The following is a 12,294-nucleotide window of genomic DNA, read 5'->3' on the forward strand; positions in this document are numbered from 1 at the left end:
TTTGAAGGTGTCCTTTGTTCGCTTGTTTGTTTGTTTGACTGGCTGTCTGCTCCGAGTCCAGTTTAACAATAAAGTACCCTTAGAAGCCAGAGCAAGGGCCTGAAGTTGCCTACCAGTTGTTAGAACCTAGATAGCAAGCTTAAGTAGGAAATTGTAATGGCTGAAGTAGTCCTTCAACACAGTTATATAGTGATAAATAAGCAAAGTCCTTCCTCCATGTACATTCATATAGGTTGTTAGATATACTTTCTTCAAGTCACTGCCCTCAATGGTAAAAGAGTAAAGCATTTTCAGAAAAAATAGGATATAAAATGAATGCTGATGCTGCTTCCCGTTCCTTTTCCAGAATCAGAAAGCCAGGTTTCCCGGGGTGTGTCCTGATTAGCAATAAAAAGGGAAAAGCATGATCCAAGTTAATTTTCCAGCCCTAAAAGGAAATGGTGTTTCCTGTATTATACAAAACTGGTGCCAATAAGACTGACACAAGAATCTATTGTCTATTTAACAAAGCTATGGTAAGAAATGATGCCTGTGAAAATAGGCCACTGCAGGCAACAAGGAACTTTTAAGAGTGTGAGAGATTGAGTGAGTGTGCGTGCGTGCACATGCACATAAGTTCCAAGGATCAAAAGTGGAGAATACACCTTAATCCTGAGTAGCCAATGTGGTGTCTTTCAGATATTGTTGGGATCACAACTCCTATCATCCTTGACCACTGGCTATGCCAGTTGGGGCTGATGAGAGTTGTAGACCACCATTATCTGGAGAGGATAATCTGCCCTAGTCTAAAGATGAAGCAGCCACTAATATAGTCATACAGTGGACGCTTGGGTTGCAAACGTGATCCGTGCGGGAGGTACGTTTGTAACCCGCAGCATTTGCAACCTGCAGCACCATGTCTGCGAACACACGAGTCGCGATTCGACGCTTCTGTGCATGCGCCGAAACCCAGAAGTAACCTGTTCTGGTATTTCCGGGTTTGGCGTGGTACACAACCCGAAAACGCGCAACCTGAAGCATCTGTAACCTGAGGTGTGACTGTACTCCCAATGCTCTAAAATAAACATTAACAGTACAATCTCATACATACCTGCTCAGAAATACATAAACCTATAAAGTTCTGAAACATACTCCCAGGTAAGTATATACAGGTACCTCCCCACTTGTGCAGGATCAGCATGCATACACCCACTGATACACCCACTCTTTTCAACACTGAAAGGGTGTGAGGCAGGAGCAGAGCAGAGCAGGGCAGGGGTGGAATGGGACAGAGTAGTGGTGGAATGGGACAGAACGGGACTGCAACCCAATTTCACCTTTGGGGTTTGACTTCACTGTCTAAGAACCATTTCCCACATTGTAAGTGAAAAAATAACAGTTGGTTCTCTGATAAATGTACCTACATGTTTCCAAACACCTGTAAAATTCACACTTTAGGTGAACATAATAGGCCAGATTCAAGGAATGGTTATCATCAGCAGAAGCCTACACAAAGACCTCTGCTAGCGCAACAGTGATCCCCACAATGCTCCTCCCACATGCCCCCTCCCCGCTGGTTTAGGGGGGTCAGAACAACCTACAGAAGAGTGTGCAGTGAAGGAGAGGGAGGATTGAAATGCTTGCACTAAAAGACCCAGTGTGTGCCAGCTGTGAAAAAGGCAAATTCCATGCTAGGGATCATTAGGAGGAAAGGAATTGACAATGAACTATTGATATCGTAATGCCACTATACAAATCTACGGTGCAAACACATTTGAAAACCAGTGTACAGTACTGGTCACCTTGCCTCAAAAAGGATATTGTAGAAGTGGGAAAAAAGTTCAGAAAAGGGCAACCAAAATGATCAAGAGGATGGAGTGACTCCCCTGTGCAGAAAGGCTGCAGTGTTTGGGACTTCATAGTTTAGACTAGAAAAGGTGAGTAAGAGGCAACATGATAAAAGTTTACAAAATTATGCACGGCATGAAGTGGATAGAGAAAGCTCTTCTCTATCTCATTTAACTTTATAACTCATGGATATCCAAGAAACAGAAAGTTGGAAAATTCAGGACAGATAAAAGAAAGCACTTCTTCACTCACTGCAAAGTTAAAGTATGGAACTTGCTCCCATAGGAGGCAGTGACGGCCAGTAACTTAGATGGCTTTTAAAAATGACTGTATAAATTCATGGCAAAGACTATCATTGGCTACTAGCCACTATGGGTACTCTCTGTCTCCACAGCTGGAGGCAGGAATGCTTCCAAATAACAGTTGCTGGAGACCATGAAGGGGAGAGAGCTCTTGCGCTCAGATCCTGCTTGAGGGTTTCGCACAGGCATCTGAGGTTTTTTTCCCCTGCTGCTGCTGCATCACACTGCTGACTCATGTCTAAGACCCATTGATCCTTTTCACATGTACTACTGGCAAGCCAGGTGTCTCCCATCTTATGCTGGTGCAGCTGGTTCTTCCTGTCTAAGTGCAGAACCTTACATTTGTCCCCACTGCAATTCATTTTGTTAGATTGTGCTATCTGCATATTTGATTAGCATTCCCTCAACTCCTTAATCCAAGTCGTTTATAAAGACACTGAAAAACAACAGATCCAGGACATGATTCTGTTGCACTCCACATTTCACTTTTTTCCAAGATAGCAAGAAGCCATTAGTGAATTACTTAATAATACTAATGGATTGTTTTAAACATGTGCCAAAAACAGAGATGTAGCCCTGAGCTGCTCAAACATGGCATTAAGGCTGCTGATATATTATTATTATTATTATTATTATTATTATTATTATTATTATTATTATTATTTCTATGCTGCTTTATATTTTAAAGAAAAAATATCCTAGCAGTTTATAACAGATTAAAACATCATATAAAACAATCCAAAATAAGACAAATTCAGGCTTCAAGGAAAATATTCCAGATCCTTTTCTAAGTGACATTTTGCTTACCCCATATTTATTTGCCTACTTAATTTAAATAGCTACCCCATATCAGAATAACTCTAGGAAGCTAGGACCAGGACCTGGGAGATCAGGGCCCAAATCCCCACTCAACCACAAAGGCCACCGGGCTACCCTGGGCCAGGCACAGGCTCTTAACCTTCCTCACAGGGTTGCCACAGGCACCAACGGAGGGGGTGAACCATGTACTCCTTGGAGGAAAAGATGGGATATAAATGCATTGAATAAGCTCTTCTGCTCACCAGCTTAAGAAAGATGGAGACACTCTTAAAGAAAATCTCCTATCTATATTCATAGATCTAGATCATTCCCTGAAACAGAACTCCATAGAAAAAGAAATCAAAACTGACTATGATAACAACCCATACAAAAAAAAAAAAAGGTGAAATGGCAAATAAGTAAGTAAGTAACAACACCTTTGGGTACAATTCACCATTTGGTGCATGGAACATACCATTTTGAACACAACAACAATCACTCATTGTGGGTAACTGGCATATTCTAAGTTTGGTGCAAAGGGAATCTTGGTGTCTAGTACAATGTTTTAAGGCTAATAATCTAATAAATAAGTTTACAATATCTTAGTAAAAAAAAATGCATGTTTCTAAGCTCCACATCATGTAATTTAAAAAATGCAATATATTACCTAATCATTTTTTTGTTATATATGAGTTTACTGTTGGAATATGCTAATTAAGGCAATTTAACTGCTTGATTCATTGTGCACACCCTTATTTACTGTGTTATTCTAATTTGCAAGCCATTGTTATATTAACAATAGTTTTAGAAGTTTAATGTTGTTTGTTGTATCTTGTGTTTGCTGGCCAATTTACAAGTAAACTATTATTTTCGTCTCTTATTTCCAAAATGCAATGCAACATGACCCTGGCAGATCATGTGGGGAGAAGAATTGCAGTTCCTCGGAATTGACAAGAAGAACCTTGTGTTGACAAAGTAGATTATTTGTTGGAAATGATAAAAAAATAAAAACTACTACAGTTTAGAATGGAGAAAAATGTTGAATGCAGCAAAAATTAGGAATTTCATTCCTACAAAAAATACCACTGGGCCACTGAGATTGCACCATGCTAGTGAAGAGGTGTGGGATGATGAGTGGGTGTGTTAAGTTCCTCTTCATGAGACAGACACGTTTTTTAAAAATGAAGCGAAACTTCAGCCTCTGTTATAGTGAGTCATGAAGCATGTGGCATTTTTGTGGGCATGATGCAAAGAAAAACTGAGAAAAAGACATGCAGTTTCTCCCTCTCTAACGCAACCCCATCTGTGTTTTCTTTTTAAATGGTGCAATATAAGATTTACTTTAAAGCTTATGATCAGTACAGTTGGTGGAGGAGGAAAGCGTAGGAGGCAGAGGAAAGATTTGTCAAGATGCTGTAGCCATGAGGCAAATGTCTATGCCAATAATGCAATTATATATGTATTTATTTACTGTATGTATTTATTTACCATCCTTCATCCCAGGATCACAGGGCGGTTTACAATATAAAAACACAAAAATACACAACATAGTAACCAAAACAATAACATTCCCTGGCACCTAAAGATATGCCTGCAAGCTGACCTTATGGTAGCAATATCTAACTGAATCGTTCTGGAAATCGCCCTCATTTCACCACAACATATGCAACTTCTTGCCTGATAAAGAGTTCTAGAGAACTTCGAAGCTTGTCATATCTTGGGGACTTTTTGGTTGCTCCTAATAATGAATTACCCAACAGCAGAATCTAGAAGAAACAGATGTTGTAGAGTTAGCCAGGCTGTACAGACGTAGATCTGAATGGCATCTGGATATATAAGTCACTTTAAGCTTTCTAAAAGAAGATATATGTGGCAACCAGATCATTCTTTGCTTTCATTTATTCTGCCCATAAGCAATGGATCTAAACTTTATGAAGGCATTTTGCAGTACAGTGGTACCTCAGGTTACATACGCTTCAGGTTACATATGCTTCAGGTTACAGACTCCGCTAACCCAGAAATAGTACCTCGGGTTAAGAACTTTGCTTCAGGATGAGAACAGAAATTGTGCTCCAGTGGCACAGCAGCAGCAGGAGGCCCCATTAGCTAAAGTGGTGCTTCAGGTTAAGAACAGTTTCAGGTTAAGCACGGTTAAGTACGGACCTCTGGAACGAATTAAATACTTAACCCAACGTACCACTGTATGTAAAAAAGGTTTACTTTAAAGTATTCTGCTTTTTGCATTAGTAGAAAAATTTAAAAATACAGTAGGTGCAGTACTGGTAATGAATGTGATGTTATGGATACAACAGTGAAATCAAGAAGTGGAACCACATAAATTAAAACAAAGAACAGTAGAGTGGTACCTCTGGATGCGAACGGGATCCGTTCCGAAGCCCTGTTCGCACCCTAAAGCAAACGCAACCAGCATCCGCAGGTCGCGATTCGCCGCTTCCACACATGCATGTGACGTCATTTTGAGCGTTTGCACATGCGCGCTCCGTTACTTCCGGGTCGCCACAGAGCGCAACCCGAAAATACTCATCCCGAAGCTACTTCATCCCAAGGTATGTATTTAGACTTGCGACTCCTATTTTAAGGCAGGAGTGCTACATTGGTTTCCTGATGCTGAGAAAAATATCTTCCCCCCACTGGTGGAGGAAGAGGAGTGCGGGGGGAGCGCTCCGCCCCCAGCAGCGCATCCCAGTGGGGTTCCATCGCGGCTGCTCCCCTGCCCGCATTGGGCGCCACGCCCCCACAGGCAGTGCGCCACGCCCCTGCAGGCAGCACGCCCCGCTCCCAGGACGCATGCCAGCCCCACCCCTGCCTGCACTCCACCTCCCCCGGTGCCGGAGCATGAAGTTCCGCCACTGCTTCACCCTTCAGAACCTTCCACTTCACTATGTTCTACATCTGAGTTCTACCTCATCTCACTGTCATTGTAAATTCATGGGAATATGTCAAGCATTTTATTGGTACATCATAAATAGTTAGGACTGTGAAGTCACAATGCACGGCAATATAACAAAGATACTGCACTGTATGCATGTTGCAGCAGTGGATCATTATTAATTTGGGTCTTTATGGGTCTTGAGAATTTTGATATACTGTTTCAAATATGTTTCAAAGCTTTCAGAACCATGTAATAATAGATTATATCCTTTTTGAGAATACCGGTACTTGTTTAAATAGTTCTATTGGACAACAGTTCTCAAATCATAGAGTTCTCTTCTCATTGCTGAAGTAGAGAACCACCAAAAACATTGCCTAGTTTGGGCTTGTAGAAAGGATTGGCCATTTTACCTAGATTATTCTGATTAATTCTCTGACAAAACCCTATGCTCTCTTCATAGTCCAACATGTCTAGAAGAAATCTAACCCTAACTCACATACCCTTTTAGGGAGATGCTAAAGATGGAAGTCTGTAAAATATGAGTAACATTAGACTGGAAGATTAAGCTTGCAGTCCTATACCTATTGACCTAACATAAAGTTCCACTAAACTCAGTGGGACTCTTCTAACATGGTGGGAACATTGCTGCCTTCCCAGCTGCCCACACTATTGGCAGGTACAGCTGTCGTCTCAGCAGTGACAGAGCCCACTGCACAACCTGGAGGAGAGACACCTTTGCCTGTTATACTAGGCAATCACTGTTTCTTTAAAAGTATTATCTGGGTATTGGTGAAGATGTGTCAGTGAATATTGATGTGAATGGTTAGAACACCCCTCAGCATGTCTACATTTTCCTTCTTTCACATGCAAAATACCCTTAAACAAAGATTAGATCATTTAAAGTATTCTCTCACATTGGTTTTCTTTTTAAAAAAAATCATCAGAAAGAGTCAAAACAAAAACACTGACCATATGTGTTTCAGGATGTGAGCTGAGAAATGAGAATAAAGAAATGTGCAGTCTTGCACAACTTAACAGTGGTTTGCCTCAGCATGCTCTTTAAAAACAGTGGGATATCTAGTCTCAGCTTTTATCCAATAACATTTAGAAGATACCCCAAACACCCTTCCAGTAGACCTCAAAGAATCCGCAGGAGACTAATAGCTGGCTCTATATTTTCCAAAAAAACAGCACTATCTTATTAAAGAAGAAAGGATGATAGCATTATGTAGTTTACTTTGGCTTTTTAGTGTAGCTTTTTAGTATGGGAAAGAACAAAATAGAAGTGACCCATGCACGTTGATGTACAGAGTATTATTTAAACATATTGTTTTAAAATGAGGACACATTTACTGCCCTGTCTTGTTCTCTGTAATATAAGCAGAGATTTGCACCCTAAAAGCTCAAGATGCCCAGTCCTTTATCACTTACCTAATTTCCCACATCCACCTTAATATACATCGTCTGCTACACGTGTCCATGTTAGAACAACAAGGCTCCACAGATATACTCTTCTGTAACTACTGCATGTCAAATACAGTGGTACCTTGGTTTATGAACTTAATCCGTTCCGGAAGTCCGTTCTTAAACCAAAGCGTTCTTAAACCAAGGTGTCCTTTCCCATAGCAGCAGGGGACTCAATTTACAAATGGAACACACTCAAGAGGAAGCAAAACATGTTCTTATTCCAAGGCAAAGTTCACAAACCAAAACACCTACTTCTAGGTTTGCAGAGTTCTTAATCCAAATTGTTCATAAACTAAGCTGTTCTTAAACCAAGGTAATAATGTCTGAAAAGCAATAAATCTCCTACCTCGGTAGAAACTGTAAAATATTTTTCATTTGTAAAAAACTGGTGGCATTTGTCGTGAAGGTTTTATCTTCTATTTATCACATTCATGTCACTTCTGCTCACTCTTCTTCAGCTTCTGTCAATTCTTATCTGTCCTCAATAGGACTTGTAACTTGTTTGCTTCATTATCCCTTCTTTTGGCTAAATCACTCCACTTAAATGCACCAGAATGAACACCATCTTTACTCATGAATGCTGCATAACCTCTATATTCAACAGCATCTATCTATCAGAGAAATCATACATGTTTTCTTAGACCAGGTTGTAAGCTGCACTGTGTTCAATAAGGCTTAAACTAATACACTTGTTTAGGATCCATGCCTAAACCCTTTTTCTTAAAGTAAGAGGCACACCTGTAGGCTCCGTGTCCCACATTTTGATCAAAAGAAACCACACTTTTTCCTAGTAATTATGGCATAGTGTCTGGAACTCTGTGTACTACATTTCATATTTTTATCTCTTATGGAAGTATCCCAGTTTTAACATCCCCTCCAATAAATGAGTCAGCAAGAATCAAGTGTCTGTATAACTATGATTATTTCTAAACTGCAATTCATTTAGTTTAGTTATTAGAATACTTCAAAATATACAATAGTTTTGAACTTTAAAAGTTTTAAATATTTGAATCTGTGTTTCTTTCATTTCTGTTAAAGCCTTTGGCTCAGGTACATTAAGGTATCTAGAATAATTTTGGAAATCAGGAATGAAACCTACAAAAATTATAAGCAACCACATTATTAATGTCTCTTAAATTGCTGTTATTGAATTATTAAATGTTATTTGTTAGTGAAAGTTACTAGTCAAAATTATTTTAAAAACATTTTCACAATGAAAATAAGTATCTGAATAATTAAAACTGATTGTGTGAATTTGAAGCAAATGGGCATTTACTAAGGGTATACATTGGCTTTGCGTGTACCACAAATTATGAGGCAAATTAGGGTGATTTGAGGGAAATTACCATGTTCCCAAGTCAGATTGCAAAGTGTCTTGAGGCAGATGAAGGACTCCTTAAGCTTCTGAGTAGTTCTGTGGCTTATGCTTCTAAAGAAAAACCCCATGTCTGTTTTTTCCTCATGAGAAATGAAATCAAGCTGATTTGGGAAACACCCTGAGAAAATGAGTAATCTTTTGTTTCGACAGACAGATCCAGCTGTTAAATCACAATACAGTGGTACCTCGGGTTACAGACACTTCAGGTTACAGACTCTGCTAACCCAGAAATAGAACCTCAGGTTAAGAACTTTGCTTCAGGATGAGAACAGAAACCGTGCGCCAGCGGCGTGGCAGGCCCCATTAGCTAAAGTGGTACCTCAGGTTAAGAACAGTTTTAGGTTAAGAACGGACCTCCAGAACTAATTAAATTCTTAACCTGAGGTACCACTGAGGTAATTATTTTCCCAGGGCACTCATAGTGATCTGAGGGAGGAATAAAAAACTTACCTAGCTACATGTCTGTTTCTATGCAAGTTCATGAAGAAGTCTCCATTGTATCTCCAAAAATCTATGGAGAGGAGGAACAGAAGCCCACCCCATAGCAACAAGCCTTGGTGGTAAAAGAGTCATTGCCAAGGAGTGACATTTCCTCTACCCCATGTATCTAGAGGATATGATTATTATTGTACCCACCCCAAAATGATAAAGTCTGGCCTTTGGGGAGAACAATTGAAGCTATCGGTCTGAAATTTGGCAAGCTTCATTTCCTCAGAAGAGGTGGCCATGCCTGAACATTGTACCCAATTCTGGCAGAAAAATCAAATTGTTACAGACTTTTTCTTCATTGTACACTGCTTCAAAGATATTTGTTGGGAAACAGTTTATAAATTGTTAAATAAATAAATAATCAAACTTTATAAATTGCCCTACATGAAAGCCCCTTGATATATCTTCCTATAATCTGGCCAACTTAATCTACCCTGGAGGGATTTCTGAGCCTGGAAAATGCATGTGCTTCATCCAAAATGGGGGAAGTTATAACCAGTTTTAGATTTGCCAGTATTATGCTCCAGAAGCACAGACTGGAGAAAGCAGACAGTACTCAGAAACAGATTGGGATTCTTAAAAATGCACATATACAGGTTGAACATGAATATTGGGAGCATTTACTATATTTTATATAAAAAATTGAAAACACAACAATTTTACTAATTGACAGAAAATAGTGAGACAAAATGTAAGTCAACTGTCTAAGGAGAATAAGAGATTACCACATTAGTCTTACATATTTAGCACAGTATGAGCCTGACTTAGCTTAAGAAAAAAATGAGCTGCTGGTTTCCATGTAATTAAGAATGAATACTGAAAATAAACAATGAATGCGTATCTTCAAAACCTTTTCAGTTGTCAGATGCTTTGAAGGTGATCCAGGGTAGAAAGCCAGCATTGACTGTGTGGGACTGGATGAGGATGCACTGGCAGAGATGAATGGAAAACTAGGAAAAGATCCACTGCTAATGTGAATTTCAAGTTTTCTTTTCAGCCTAACACCAGATGTAAAGAATTTAAAGTACATTATGACTAGAAAATTCAACAACATTGCCAGACAGGTAGTGGATTCAGTATCCACAAATTATGTTGTCTTAATAGTCCCTGAGCATCAGGCTGCACAACAGAGCCAATGTGTGTATTTCTGACCTTTATTGGCAATAAATATATTACTGCATTTTATTTTATTTTCTACAATATGAAAAAACGTAACAGTTCAATGAAATTAATTTCATTAAGGCCCCAAAAGGTCTTCATACTTTGTGTCATCAGGGTCCTCATTTGAGGAAGAGTCATGGTTCAGGCTTAGGTAAGGCACGACACCCACATATTGTTACTATTTTGCATATCATCTTGTTTAATGCATTGTTCCCCAGGACCTCAGTTATATATATATTCCTTCATGGTCTAAACAGGACACATCTTTTTCTTTTGCTGAAAGAGAATCAGAAAGATGACATTTGAATCAGGGCTGTGGCCCTGGAGGGAGATCTAATTCTTTCTGCCCACCTTTTCTGCAACCCTGACTGAAGCTGTTACGAGGAAAACATAATATGAGTGCTTTATGTTTCCCACCATAAGGAGAACAGCAGCTTTACAAGGGCAATTAAGATTAGGCCATGGTGCAGGTTGGGAGAGAAGGATTAGACCTCTTTCCCCAGCACCAGAGTCCCACAGAGATGTTTTTAGCAACAAAACAAACACCAGGGACACAATGCCTCTCCCATGCCATATTTAGTTTGGCCCTAAAATACTGTATTTCATGTACTTTTCTATCTACACATATTCTAGATCTAAATGTTTCTACAACATTTTTACATCATGGAATACAATTAAAAGACCTGTATAATCTAACGTGGTGCTGAAACAGCAGTAGCATTCTCAGCAGGCACACAGTTAGCATAGTCAAAGGTCAAGCACACTTAGCCACTGAGCACCCTCTGGTGATCATTTGCAAATATTACACTCCCAGTATTTTGGTTTCAAGGCAGGTGTCTTGGTGGAGTGAACTTCATTTGTTCCTGGTTCCTCTCTGATGCACGGAAACTGCTTTGTGCAAATATGTTGTCTGTGTGGTGTGGCAATAACACAGGTTCCCCAGACGTTTCACCGTCTATTGATCCCTGTGCCACCACTTTATTTCTCGCTGCCACCACCCAGGCCCTACCTGGTAAAATATGGAGTCCAGTCAGGGTTAAATTGGAACATAAACTTCTGTTTATTTATTGCAGTTTAACAAGCGTGTGGTTTCATAAATGGTCTCAGTCAATTACAAGCATGGGCTGCCTATCCAGACCTATAACTTCCGCTACCTGCTCTCACTCACTAAACTACCCCTCAGATATTTACTTGTCTTCCTAGCTCCTAACTGTTCCTGACTCAGCTTATTTCACTACACAAACTCAACCTACCCCCAGACTCTATCCCAATTCACTCCCACTCCAACCAACCACCCAACTCCCCCCTTTGCCCCTCCCAGAGCTGGTTTTATAGTCCCTCTGACTCCACCTCCCTGGGTTCTGATTGGGTACCTATTTAACTGTTTTAACTATTTCACCTCCAGCACTCTCATATGGTAACGTCACATGCGGAACCTTGTCTTAAATGAAATAATTAACTTACAATCATTTACATACGATGTATTAGTCAGGCTATGAACACAGGAGATCAGGATTCAAATCCTCACTCAGCCACTAGCTACAACTCACCTTAGCCCAGTTGCTTTCTCTCTATCTAACCTACGTCACCTTATTGTGAGGATACAATGAGGAGTAGCTATATACCACTTCTTGAAGGAAGCTTCTTGAAAGGAGGGGTATAAGAAATAAATAAAACTTTTGATTGAAGAAAAAATGAATCCAGACTTAATCATGCTTAGAGTAGACATTGAAATCAATGGAATTGTTCCACTAATTTCAATGAATCTACCTGAAGCATAAATAGATAGATAGATAGATAGATACTTTATTGTCATTACACTAGTGCAACATTGCACAAGTGCAACGAAATTGGATGCCAACCCTTAAAAACAACAAAAGCAAAACAACAGCAACAACCAAACAAACCACCTTCCAACCACACCCACACCCACACCCATCAAACTCCCAGGTCTCACTATCGAGTTACAGCATTCAAAA

At 39.7% G+C, this 12,294-nt stretch overlaps 1 protein-coding gene across 4 annotated transcripts in view; it reads right to left on the minus strand.

Annotated features, from left to right (window-relative positions):
* The window catches only part of FLT1 (fms related receptor tyrosine kinase 1), a 140,417-nt gene that overhangs the window by 119,820 nt on the left and 8,303 nt on the right, over positions 1–12,294 (minus strand). The window contains exon 3 of one of the 4 annotated variants that reach the window (XM_082220235.1): positions 4,531–4,693. The exons of the other annotated variants lie outside the window; for them this stretch is intronic. The gene's annotated coding sequence lies outside the window, so the exon portion shown is untranslated. The remainder of the gene's footprint in view (positions 1–4,530; positions 4,694–12,294) is intronic. 4 annotated transcript variants of the gene reach the window in all.

The sequence above is a fragment of the Podarcis vaucheri genome (genome assembly GCF_965113315.1).
Source record: "Podarcis vaucheri genome assembly, chromosome: 4".
Taxonomy (NCBI): domain Eukaryota; kingdom Metazoa; phylum Chordata; class Lepidosauria; order Squamata; family Lacertidae; genus Podarcis; species Podarcis vaucheri.